The following is a 12,531-nucleotide window of genomic DNA, read 5'->3' on the forward strand; positions in this document are numbered from 1 at the left end:
TGGCGGGCGACGACGATAGTGGTTTTTGCAAAAACAAAATGCAATTAAACGTATTTGGGGTCAAGCAACTCTCTTTTTCCTGGTTTTCGGGGTGCACTCGTAAGGCTTACTTACTTTCTAACTCCCCCATTCTTAAAGAACGATTCAGGCACCACTCTTCATTAACGAACGGGAAAATAAAAAAAGGAACCTTCTCTTACGCGTCAGTAATTAAGCGAACACCCCCTCAACCGACCATCTTTCATTTCTTCATAGCGCGCGTGCTTGTAGCGAGCGGTATGGATTGATGATATAGGTCATTTCAATCCAAATAGCGCGCGACTTTTTCACAGGGTAGTTACCTGTTTAAATAAGTGTCTTATTGAAGGTGTAGCTATCCTTACAATGAAATACCCTATGATTTATCATTGGGCAACCGCGATTTAAGTCTCGAGAGACGCGATGTTTCCCTTTCAACGAGGTTTCTGTTTAACCTTGTTGAAGCTAAGAAGGATTTTGTTCGTGGCTATAGTTGGATTGGTTCATATCAATACCTTAATCAATTTTTACTCGGGTTCCACTGTACCATAAAGTGATTCTACTGTTTTAATTCTCTCAGATGGGAGAATTTTCCCCTCTAGGGTTTAACTAGAAATGGGGGGATGTCTTAAGTTGAAAGTAATAGCTTGTTATTGCAAACTGATCCGTGCAAATACTTCTTACAATTTTCAATTTTCAAACGTATCTATGGATTTTACCTCTACGCTGAATTAATAAGAATTCTTTTTAATTAAATTGGAAAATGATTACTAGTATTTTCCTAGGTCCCTTAGGAGTTAAAGGTCACGTGACAATGAGATCCTAATTGCGAATTATACCTCTGGCATTCAATTTCGAACTTTGTTTGATCTCCCGCCAAATTTTTTAGGGTTTCTTTAATGGTTGGGATATATATATATACAAACGGGACTTTATACCACCGTGACCACCAGAGGGTTTTAGCTTAAGTAACCGACCGGAAACGGAATCGAACGAGGGCAGCAAAGTCACTTCCGGTCAGTCAACCAGCCAGGATTTTCCTTAGGTCCAGTCCAGTCCAGCTTTCCTCAACTCGTTCCATTAGCTCCCCGCGTAGGTCCGTTTTAAAAGGACCCCATTCTTCTCCGTCTCTACACACACACTTCCGGTTCCTTATGAGGCAAGAAACAAAAGGTATGTGAGGAAGGAAATAGGTTGGGGAAGGAGGAGGGGGAGGCGGAGTGTTTTGTCTCGAAGAAACGGAACGCTTTGGTAATCGTGTTGTTGTGTCCTGCCGTAATCGACGTTATTGGCTACCAAAGATTCTCTCGGCGACCTCTACCGCTCATACACTACGACTACGAACAGAGTAAACCGAGTAACCCTGGAACGGTCTTCTTAGAATACTTTGAATTGAGACCAAAAGATCGTATCCTCATTTCTTCGCTGTCTTTGATTTACCTGTATTTAACACTGAAGGCTCGAATCGACTCGCTAGTACCGTTACCCTATTTCTCAAGTGATTCACCCATTTCCCAATGGCCAAAATACTCCTTCCCAAGGGTCATTTGTTTCAAACGATAGTGGCCAGGCCTAAACCCTCCTATGTTTATCTGCCGTTCGATACACCGTTTAAGGCTTAACAATAATTAAGCGATGCCCATAGCCTATATAACATTCTTTCTCGACCATTACGTAATGCAACAAGCCTTAGGGACAAGGCTTAGCTATATAGAGTGTAAGAAAAAAAATATATCACTCCAACGATGAAAGGAAATGAAAATTCTTCTTTTATTACCATTCTTTCTTAAAGAATCGTAGTTTTGAGTTTTTTTAGGAGAGAAATGGTTTCGGAGTAACGTTTTTGAGCTTTTTAAGAAGAGCTAAAACGACCATTCGGGGATGAAATTTACTGCCAATGAAAATTGAGGATGAGGATCATATTGATGGCAAAGAGAATATATTTCGGTTGTAGTTGAAGACTCAATTTGATACCTTGTACACCCCTAGAACCCTATTGCAACGCCTCGCCAGTTTATTATTCTCTATAGTAGTTATTTCTTCTCCATTATATAATTCTCTTTGGTTTTACGAAACTATTCCTTCCACTCTTAAAATGCACCCCAAACTAAACTACATCGCGCGTTAAGGTTAGTGTTATATTTATTGCAAACTCAGCTTGGAAAAGTTGGTATAGTTGTTGAAGAGGAAACGGTTTCCGAATTTTACAATTCTAGATAGGGAAAGAGAAAGAAAGAGAAGGATCCCTTGTTTTTCCGGATAATGATTATCCAGAAGGTTTCTAGCAATAACGAGCACCTGTTTTTTCCTCTAAATTACGTTTTTATCAGCGTTATTTCTTTCTATACGCGAGGGATTCTGGGACAGAAGGCTTAAATAACGTTCGACTCAATAAATGTACGCCGTTTTAAAATGTCCCTTCAGACGGACCGGTCGCCCCTTTTTAAGTATTTCTTTACAGCTTCAACAATATTTGACTAAATTAGAAAAACGTTCCGTCTGAAGAGACCTTAATGTACTTAAATAGGTATCGATTCCACCTGAAAAACCTTTCGCATCAAAATAAATGAAAATAGATCCTTTCTCTTCGCTCTTTCTCTGTATCTTCTCTCTCGAAATAACACTCTACGCGCATGCTCCGTAACTCATACGAAGCTTAAATTAATATACTCTAAAATTCAAGAAATAAATATAATCATATTTATTTTTATTCTCAACTCAAAATTTTCTGTTTTATTTTTGGTTTTGTAAATTTCCAAGGTGTTCCAGACGCATGCATTCTACCAAACAATTCCTTCAATCCTTCAAATTTTTTCAAAGGAGCTAGAAAATTACTACGCCACACTTTTTTCATTCAAGTTACAACCTTAGAAATGATTTATTTTACTATATATTTATACGAGAGATTAAGTTCATTCTAAGATTGATGTCAAGGTATATATACCCTTATTTTCTTTTACTTCAAACGAATATTGGAAAGAAGCCGAAAAAGGATACTGCTAAGGCGGATGAATATTCAATGGTAATTCTTGAAGGAAGGAAAGTAGTGTTGGTTCAGCGTAGTAAATCTTTTAGAAAGAAGCGTAGAAGTGCAAACAAAATAAGCCGCTGAATTTCACCCTTTTTATTATACAATGATTCCGAGAATGGTTTAAGATAGTGTAGTTAAGTTCTTCTTACCTAGTAAAAAGGCGCCATAACGTGGTGCACGTGTGTTGACTAGTTAAGTTAGATTTCTTTGATGACGTACGAAGGTTCAAAGATTAAACACGCTCTTAATTATCAATAGAACGAGTAACCATTGCGGGAATTTCTTGGATTTAAACCATCTTATCTGCTATAAATTCCCCCCCCCCCAAAAAGCTCCTTCATCCCTGCATTTCTTATTTCTGTTGGGTTCTGCAGCTGCACCCCCACGACCCCAATGGCGCACTCGAAATTTCCACGTACGAATTTCCTTTTTGTTGCGGCGGAAGCTTTGGGGCGGCGTTAATGGGTCCCTTCCTAACAATGCATCTTTGCTCAACATCCTCTCACTCTCTCTCTCTTCTGTTCTGTTCTCTAGGTAACATTCTTTTCGACTTCTTCGAAAACACCACCGTTTCTTTGCTTCATCAAGTATATTTTTATTTTGCACCAAAAAAGGGTTGGTGATGGAAACTGTGTAGAGAACTGAACAGTTTTAATATTTTTTAATGAAGGCATACGCTTGAATAGTATCAGAATGTCGAATGGAATTCTGGGTAAAAAGGTTCGAAGGGAATTTAGGAAAACATAAATAAGAATACTTTTCAATGTGAAAAAAAAAAACTTCAAACCTAATTTTAAACGTGTACCATAGATACGTGAAATATAATTAATCCATCATTTTTCTTCTTCATTTCATGTCTAAACCACATTTTTTAGATATTTCATATTTACTCTCGGTTACAATATTTTCGTCAGACCCGGGTGAAATATATCTTTCAAATCGAACGAAATTGATTTTTGAATCAAACTCCGAGGGAAATGCGAAGCGTATATATTTGTTTTTTAATATAAAATTTTTGTCGAAAGCCATTTTTCAAATAAGAAATAAGTCATTTGGAAGAAAACCGTGGCTAGACTATTTTGTAGACGACTTGCTTTTAGTCTGATTGCTTGATATAGATCATTGACAAAATCAACGACCCATTTTTGTGAAGAAAAAAAACCACCATAAAACGTATTTGGAAGAAGTGGCTGTCCCCTCGGTACATTCCTGGCGCGTGTAGAGTAAAGCAGCCTTTTGGCGCGAGAATGAAATGGACAATTTCGATTAAATTCACGCGCACCATTATTATTCTCGCGTTAGCTTGAACCTAAAAAAGGCGGTATACGTAATAGCGCGTGTTATCAACGGAAAAGGTCTGTAATATTTATACAGTACGTAATTGCCACGAGCTTACGGGGAGATTTGCAACCTTTTTGGCGGAAAAAAAAACCTAGGGTGAAGCTATATCGGTTTGTTACAGGACCCAGGCGCCGCACGTTTTCGGGGGCGGGGGGGGGGGGAGGTGGCGTGAACCGAGAGTCTCGCTAATGCCCTTTACGACAAAGATAAATAGAGGACACTTTCTCTTTTCCTATTGGGAATGTTACGTTATCGCGTTTATTTTTATGGAGCTCCTTTTTGTACCAAAGCTCTCCGAGCTCAAACATTCTTCCTAAATCTATCTGTATTTCGGGCGATATACCGGCGCTTAACGTGGATAGGTATATGTATATTTAACATTATTATTGCAAATATCTACAGTTTTTTTTTTTGTTTTGTTTTCAAATTAAAGCTAAAAATTTAGGTGAAACGTTAGCGCATTTTTGCGTTAAACGCTTTTTGGGTTTTCGTTTTGGAAGAAAGCTCCTGGGAAACTGGTTACAGATAGAAGGGGAAGCTTGTATCAAGGGGTGGTCCATGGGGAGAATTCCCAGGAAGCGGAAAAACTCTTTTCGCCGCATTTACACTCCAAGAATCAGGAGCATTTGTCGTCCGTTTTCCCGCTCTTTTGTTTCAACATCACTCGCGTTAGGTGCCGCGTCGCTCGCTCCGTCCTCACTCCCAACTCGCCTAAAAGCTATTCATAGATATGATAAATATGTTGTTACTCAATTTTTGGCATGGCTTCTTTGCTAATGGTCTTTTACGTAAACGAGTATAATAACATTAATTTATAGGAATTATGTAAATAATGTTCTTTCGTATCGCGAAAGACAAAGAATTTCTATATTTTATTTCGAATATCTATGACAGGCTCTGGCCAGCCAGCTGTACATGTACATCGGTACCTTCCGTATTCCCAAAAGTTGGGTTGTCTTTGACTCTTATTTCTCTCTTTCTAATACGGACCATTTCAACCTTCTTTATCTTCCCCGCTTTCACTTGTTGCCAATTTCTACTAAATCTAATACGGGGTAAACTGTGACTCTCGCCTTAAATCGAAATGGTCTATGGATGGTTTCCCCTTTTCCTTGGGGTTTTTTTTCGTCCATTCCCCAGGACGGATTTCGTAGTCATCAAAAAACATTCCCAAAATTCCTCGGGGAGTTCCTTTATATTTATATATTGTCTTTCGGGCCTTTGTCAGGGACATGGGGTCCCACGTCGGTTTACGGCGGGCTAGCTGTCACGGAGTGGAATGGACGCTCTTGAAGGGATCAAATGGTTTGGAAATGGTGTCGTACTCCTTCCTTCCTCTTTGCCCGGGCTTAGCTACCATGCTAACAATAGGATAAAAAATCTTTTCGAGCTCTCTCTCTCTTGGAGTGCGTACTATTTTCTCTCTCTCGGTGTTGTTTTCTATCTACTCCCTTTGGTCCATCTCATCCGAGGAAGGTCCTCTTCATCTCCAAATGCTTGCCATCCTCATCTTTACTTTCTTTCGTTATCCGTAAAGAGATGATGAAACCACCGTTCTGTGTGCGGTGACGAGACGTATTCACTGATGAGAAGTATGATATGGCCAGCACCAGTGCCATAGCATCTGCATCCGATATCTTTGAAAGATACGTGGAAACTCTACATGGTCAAGGTTTAGGGTTATAGAACGGGACGACGCCATTCATCTCCAAACAACAAAATACAAGCGACTGATCGAGCCACCTTAAGACTGGCGCGAGTGTACTCATGGAGCAGCCAGTGACATTGCAACGATAGACGACGCCTAATTAGGAAGGCAAGCTGACACTTTATTAGGCCTTTAAAATCTCTTATCCGGTGAGCAAAGTCTCGGAGAATCATCAAAGTTCATTCGTTTCTTTGTGAAAAAAATAAATAAATGGAGAGGAGAGAAAGAGAGGTAGAAGGGGTCCTCAACTTCATTCTCTCTCTCGTGGCTGTCCATTATTTCGCCTAGCTTTTATTGTTGACTTTAGACTAACCCGAATTTTCAACTTCTCTCCGCTCCGCTCTCGGTCCTCACTTATCGTTACGGAGTTGGATTCATTTTTTAAAAGAAAGCAAGAAGTGCCTGTATACATGTACACTGTCCTTCTTCAGTGTACTTAACGCTGTCTTTCTTTATCCTTTTGCCTCCTCTCCCTCCCTATCTCTCTCCAAGAAGAGAGGAGCGAGTTTTCGTCGATAAATTGGCTTGTACTTCCTTATTTTTTTTTCGTCTAGCTCGGACTCCCAAGCTCAAGATTTAGTCGAAATCTTGACGCGCTACTTACGGTTGTAAGTATTTCTCGATTTATCTCTACTTTCGGGCCAAGGTTTTGTTCCTGGTGCTAGTTTGTCTACAGTTGATCAGTTCTACTCTAGTGTGTGTGTGGGAAGAAACAGTTTTATAAGACAGTAAAAAGACTTTTATCTCAAGCATTCCACGAACAAGTTCTCTGTTATTTGTCCATATACGACGTTTTCTCTATACTAGTAACCGGACACTTCTGGTAAGGATAAGACCATTCAAAGTGAGGGAATGGACATTGACTTTCCTATACTGTGTAATTAGTTTTTACTGAAATTGCTAGTGAACATTTCTCCCTTTCACTCGGCTATAAGTCTTATATTGCGAAGTACTCGACACCTCGTTTGGTTCAGTGTTTCTTTTAGTTTTTCTAGCAGATGTCAATTGTTATCGGGAAAGATTTCTAGTTGAGTGCTTCTCGCTTTGACCTCAATTCCACCAACTCCATTTTCTAATAGACACTTTAAAAATTTAACAATTAAAAAAAAAAACATAAATTGGCGAACTGAGGCAATATATTTAACTTCAATTTAATATACTTCTATATACAGGGTGTTTGTGAAAAGTCCATCAATAATGAAAGGGCGTATTTATTGGGCCATTTTGAGTCGAAAATGTTCTATGACATTTTGCCGTCCGAGCCACGGTTTTCGAGTTATGATTTGAATATTTTAGGGATGACCCCTTCATTAAATTAGCGCTGTCTTTCAATTTCTTAATTAAATTTAAGGGGTCATCCGTAAATTACTCCAATCATAACTTGAAAACAGTGGCCCGAACGGAAAAATGTCATAGAACATTTTCGACTCAAAATGGCCCAATAAATACGCCCTTTCATTATTGATGGACCTTTCACAAACACCCTGTATATATACACAGTACTTAACTGTACTTGGTGATTGTACAATAACGTTAAACGAATGAAGCGTAAATATACGTAGTAGAGTTTCCTCTTGTTGGTACGTTAAGGCAATGGGTGTCCGGGAAACTTGATAAATTAATATTGGTGGCAGGCGTTTGATTAATAACATAACTAGGGGATTATTTCCCGGGTTTCCTCCACTCTGGTTCGTTAAAAGCGTCAACTCTAAACGCGAAGATCCCGATAGTCAAGTACAGAGCGTACCATAAGGGGGCCCCAAGAGAGAGGGTTATAATTTCCAACACGAGGCTTGATTCGGACATTGTATAAACGTAGTACGTTTCAATGAATAAATCTTGTACATCTATCTTCTAGGAATTTAATCTAACACTGAAAAGCCGCGACATTTCTCGACTCCTTCGTTAACGCGCGTGTTTGACTTGGTTATAAGGGTATTGGTTCCTTCGTTTAGTCAAGCTCGGATACCTTTAATGCACCCGTAACCCTTTCCTCGACCCACTCCCCGAACCCCTTATTTTCAACTTAAGCCACGCCTAAAAGACCAAATTTCGCATTCCATTCTAGTTGCGGAGTTGATTACTATTTAAACCCAAATGTCCTCGAGATTTTCGGATTCAGTATTAACGCTAAATTTTGTTGAAGTACCAAAATTCGAACGTGGAAATTTATAATTGGAATTTGTCGGTCCGCAAATAAAAAACATTTTACTGAAAACTTATAAATAATTGCGATGAAAAATCTTTAATAACAAAATTAACACTTATTCCTTTGCACTTCTTTATAAATGACGATTAATACCCGCTCGCCGCGTAGTCTCTACACTTACGTTATCCGTCTCTATCGGAATGCTTTTAATTTGACCGTAAATAATCTTCATCACTCTTTCGAAATACCCGAGTTGAAATTATTTGAAAATGGAATACTCAGCTAGCTCGCGGACGTATCTTTCAAGATGCTCTGGTCAAGATCACCTACCTTTCTCGCTTTTCCTGAGAGCCCGATTAGAGGCGGAGGATGGAGAGGAGGAGACTAAGATGAAGATGAAATAATTAAGGGAATTTATAAGATTCCACATTCGGATTTCTCTTAATTATCGAGTGACTCCCTTTTAATTTAGTTTCGCCCGGATCCTATAATACCCAAATTCCCCGCATTTTCTAATGACTTTGTTGTATGCCTTGGGATGAAACTATATACCTAGGGATCGTTAGAGGATGAAGTTTAGGATACTGATTCCTTTATTAGTTGGAAAGTGAAAAGGGGATTGATTTTCTAGACTTTCCGAATTTATGGTGAGCCTTTGTAACTCTAAAGAGAGAAATAAATAAATTTTTGCGACTTGAATATATGGAGAGAGCTTAGGGGAGGGAATACATTAATTTCATTTACTTCCCCCTTCCCGCGCGCTTCCTTTAAACAATGTAATTTAAATTTAATTAAGTGTACAGATTATAATTTTTTACGTCTCCCACGCCTAGCTTTAAACTGAGTTATCTACTATAATCCAAACCATTCTCTTGCTCGTGCGTACCGTGCAATATTTTGGACTTTTTCGTAAAGACAACTTGCACTATTTTGCATCCCCTAAAGTGTTTAAATGGTCCATGGCCGCAGAAGCTTGTTTAAAATTTAAATAGTTGGTAGTTCTGGTACCTGGACGCCATCTGTCGTCCTCAGATGCGAAATTCCCTATCGATTTTAGAGAAATATCGCTTTGTCATCGACGAATTACTTAAATAATTTTTTATATTAGAATAGAAGTAATAATAGTTTTAGTTCAAGTTCAGTATACCATTAATGAAAATAAATATAAAACGTTTCATTTATAATACATACGTTTTAGAGTTCCTAGATGGCGAATCTGTTTCGGTTCTTTCCATCAGATTCTCAAAACATAAAGGGAGTCTTACGTATTTGGTCTGTCAGTCAGTCCCCCAGTATTTCTTTTTGAAGTAATTTTAAATGAAAGACAACATTAAGTTTATTATTTCAATGCAAACAGAAATATCAGAAAAATTCCGTAATAATTAAATTAACTAAATATTTAAGAGTAGGTATACGAATACATTCGGAAATTTTCTTTAAATTATAGCTTTATATTTCCAGCTGTTTTCATTAGAAGTTAGTCACTTAATATTATAATATAATTTAATTTTGACCAAGGCTTAACAAGAATAACAATTCGCATACGTTAAATTCTGAAATTGACGCTTATATAAACTGGAGATTTCTTGGAATCTCTCTTTAGCGTGTTAGTTCTATGATTCCAAGTGTTTTTGAAAAGGGAACGATGAAAAGTGTAACAACTTTTCAGTGTATACAATTTCTCCTTTCCATTTTCCAAGAAGTAAAAAGAAAACCAACCCCAGTTAAGTCGACGTTATAAATAACGCGGAAAGCTTACGTAATCTTGACTCGAGAGAAGCTTGTTTGTGTAAACCCCCTTGTCAAGAGAGTTAGCTTTTTTTTCTTTCTTTTGGAATTGGGAGGAGAAAGAGGGTCATGTCGTTGCTTTTTTCTTAGTTTTCTCAAGTCGGGATGAAGAAACGTAACGTCACTTATATCTGTATAAGCAAACAAACAGAGGGGGTAATTGTTTAAAAGAATCTTTCCCGTTCTCGCGCCAAAGCGGGGAAATAAATATTTGTCAAGAGGAATGGGAGATGCTTGCGAATTAAACATTTTCTGTCTGTTTGTCACGCTTTATTAGTTCTGATAGTTCCTTCAAGAGGGCGCTTGTCTATCGAGAATTCTCTCTCGTACACGTGGTTGAAGTATTATCACGAGCTGATGGGGGTGGAAATAAATAAATGTAATAAATTCGGAGGTTTCAATTCCTCGGCTATATTTTCTTTCACCTTCTTAGAAAAAACGTGTTTATCTTTATCTATTTGCAAAAAATTACAGAATTTCTAGAGGGTTACTTTTTACCCCTAAACTGTCACCGACTCCTAACCTCTCAAAAGTTCTCGGCTCATAGATCGACCCTCGAGGAGAGTTTATTTTGGGCTCGACTGAATCTTTTGCCTTCCTCCCCCCCCCGCTCTCTCGGTTCTTCCTGGTGGATAACTTATTACCCTTATCCCCCAATTCACCCCTCATTTCCCTCCATTTCTTGATGGTTCGACGAGACGGCGAAATATAATTTGGCAAGAGCGTCTTTCTCTTACTCCAAATTTTTCCTCCTTCTTTCCTCTTGGGAGGCGGGAAGGAGGGAAGATGGAGGAATGTTTTTCTTACCAACCGTGACGTCGATTTGGATTTTGAACACTCCGCAAAACGGAAGATAAAGTTTAAGTACAGGGTGTTTAAATATGTTTCCCTCTTCTTTCTATCCCCGGTATTTCAAATTAATAAATTACTTCTTTCATCATTTATGACGTAATAACTTTAGTTCTAATTGAAATAGAGACAATTTAAAGATACCGAATTAAACCAGATATTGCGTGGAGTAATTTCTCCGAGTGTCATGTCCGTATCTTATTAACTGAGAGAATTATCATAGATCAAAGTTCAGAGTTCATATTCGAATTTAAGATTTATTTGTTTTATTACATTTTACTTCGTAACTCCAGTTCTATTTAAGATACAGTAAAATTAATAATACCATTATAAATTAGATAAACCATAAAGTAATTATACCAACTATTACGGCTGTATCTAATTAATTAACAGAATTATAATTGTTCAAATTTAAAACTCAGTATTCAAATTATATTATATTTACACCCTGTGGGCTATTATTCAAGTTATTTTCGATTCGGTGACAACCCTGAAATTTGAGGTTGATTAGAACGATCCCTGGAGATGAAGATAGCATCACTGGGAAGCGCGGGAGCAAAATAAAAAAAAAGGAACCATCCCCATCCTCACGCATCCTTATGACGCTGCACTAGCTGCTTTGCCACCACATCTGGTAGATTCGGTGTACATAGACTAGAAGAAGAAGATAGGCGCGTATTCTTTCCGCCCCGAGGTTGGTTGGCGTGAAGGAATTTGCGCTTTAAGAAGCTAGCGAATCGGTGTACTTCCAAAACAAACAGCTTCCAGTTAGTCTCTTAACATTCTCTCCCATCTTTTCCCATCTCACGTGTTAGTTACCCTGACAGAAAGAAGTCAGAATGAACAGAGCGTATCTTTGTCTCCTCTGAAAACATTTTGCCTTGGGCTAAGCTTGCTTATGTTTTTTCTTTTTTTTTTTCTTCTCTCTCTCTCTCTCACACTCGGTGATTAACACAGTTCAGTCCTCACCTACTCTAAGCAAAAACCCTAACTCCGCTCTCTGTGTGGTTAGGTTTAAAAATATCATTTTCCTCTCCGAGTCCTTTGAGGTATTTTCCAACATGTATGTAAAAATTCCGATTTTAAAATACTACCCCAACCCCAGAATCTTTTGATAATAAACCGACATTAATAGAGAGGTGAAGAAGTCCTTATATACAATTTGATGCGTATTTAGATTATTTTAGGAAGTCCGCGCTAGTGAGCTTAACCTCCCTATTGTTTTTGGATGATGCTCGTTTAGAATAGTACCGTATCCCGAGTCTATCTTAGCTAGTTGTTTTGAAGAAAGACTGTCTTTATTCTATCCCGCCCCCCTTTATCTCTTTCTATCCCCCCACTTCTTTTTGGCTCTTTCCTAAAAATAACAAGAAATTGGATGGATGCTGCATGGAAGGTGGAGGGAGAGAGAGAAAGAGAAAGATCTTTGTCCTCTTCTTCCTTTTATTCGGTTTCTCGCCTTCGCGGCCATCTTTATCCCTGATTCGATCTGCTCCGGATTCGGGAATGTCTGTTCCTTATTTTCTCCCTCACTCTTTCTTGCTCTCTCTCTCTCTCTCTCTCTCTCTCTCTCTCTTTCTCTCTCTTGAAAAACTGATGGGGTCTGTTGCTGGTGCGTTTGTCATCTAAACTTCTCTCCATTTGAAA

This window comes from Phalangium opilio, unplaced genomic scaffold, assembly GCF_054372755.1.
Source record: "Phalangium opilio isolate 3A_F unplaced genomic scaffold, DU_Popi_V2 ptg000024l_1, whole genome shotgun sequence".
NCBI classification, from domain to species: Eukaryota; Metazoa; Arthropoda; class Arachnida; order Opiliones; family Phalangiidae; genus Phalangium; species Phalangium opilio.